Genomic DNA, 1270 nt, shown 5'->3' on the forward strand with positions numbered 1-1270 from the left:
CTGCAGCCTCCGCCACCCGGCACAGTCCCAGTTCGGGCCTCGGGGCTCCGCCCCGGAGAGCTGCGCGCGCGACCTGGCAGGCCTGGGCCTTTTGTGACGCTTCCGGAGCTTGAGAGTGTTGCTTTCCCGACTCCCGCCCGGTAGCGGGTCCTGAAGGGGTGGTGGTGGTGGAGGGCGGGGGCAATCTGCTTACCTCGCCCGGGGCCACATCCCCTACAGTCGGCCCGCTTTGGCTCCCACTCCTGCGGGAAGTAAAGCTTGGAGGGCGGAGTTGGAGTTAGAGAATCTTCCCGAGCCTTAAAGCCCCTTGACTTTCCTTGCAGGCCCGGGACCGCTGGCCACAATAAATTCATCCCTATGTTCCTTCCGGCGTTGCATTTAGCAGAGGGGCCCACCATCTCCTCCCCCTCTGTCCCCGGTACAACGTCCTGGATGCTGCCTAATTGCAGTCGTTAAGCAATAGGAACGTAGCAATAGGGCCCTCCCGCCGACTCTTGGCAGAAACCCCGGGGGACCTTGGTTGGGAAGGTTTGCATCAGCAGCGGGCCTGTGCTTGTGAGCTTCCCATCCCCACTTGGTGCTGTTCCCTTTGCGGTCCCATGACCAGCACTGCAAGATGACTAAGAGGATCTGGCCATAGGGTTCACCCTTACACACAGGGAAAGAACTCTCAAGGAAGAGGCTGCAGCTGGAGTGATGATATTGCTGTTATCAGAGGCCGTCCACAAACACACTGAACAGCGGTCTCTCTAGATTGTTGATGTTGCTGATGCTGTGTCAGCCTCCCTCAAGGGCGGGGCAAAGAGAGCGTTTAACAACCGGAGCTTCTGCATTTCAGTTGCAGGTGGTCTTGTTATATTTACTGTCTTGCAAATATGGGATAATCTCCCAACTCCCAGCTCATACATGAATTTGGACCTAGGTTTACATCCTTGGGTCTGAACATAAAGAATTAGGGGTTTTTCTCATTTTTTCTTTAGGCATCATGGTGTTTATTAATTATTTAGTGTTTAGCAAAAGAAAAATTGGGTTACGAAAATATAAACAGCTGATTTCCTTGCATCAAAAGAGCATGGTTTGAGATCGCCAGAGAAACTGAATTGTTCTCACACATTTTTTGGTGAGTGCTTTTAGAAATTTGAGGTCTAAGGTTGTTAAGAATTGGGCCAGCAAGTGGCATGGTGATTAAGGGGCTGGACTCCCACAGGGTCGGTCTTGGTTCAAGTCCCAGACCTGGTGGCTTGCTTTCTCACTTTCCTTCTCTCTCTCT

At 52.8% G+C, this 1270-nt stretch overlaps 1 protein-coding gene across 1 annotated transcript in view; it reads right to left on the reverse strand.

The window, feature by feature from the left end:
* The window catches only part of NCOA7 (nuclear receptor coactivator 7), a 175501-nt gene extending 174927 nt beyond the window's left edge, over positions 1 to 574 (reverse strand). The window contains exon 1 of the mRNA XM_006143794.3: positions 194 to 574. The gene's annotated coding sequence lies outside the window, so the exon portion shown is untranslated. The remainder of the gene's footprint in view (positions 1 to 193) is intronic.
* Between the last annotated feature and the right edge of the window lie 696 nt (positions 575 to 1270).

This window comes from Tupaia chinensis, unplaced genomic scaffold (genome assembly GCF_000334495.1).
Source record: "Tupaia chinensis unplaced genomic scaffold, TupChi_1.0 Scaffold000106_1, whole genome shotgun sequence".
NCBI classification, from domain to species: domain Eukaryota; kingdom Metazoa; phylum Chordata; class Mammalia; order Scandentia; family Tupaiidae; genus Tupaia; species Tupaia belangeri.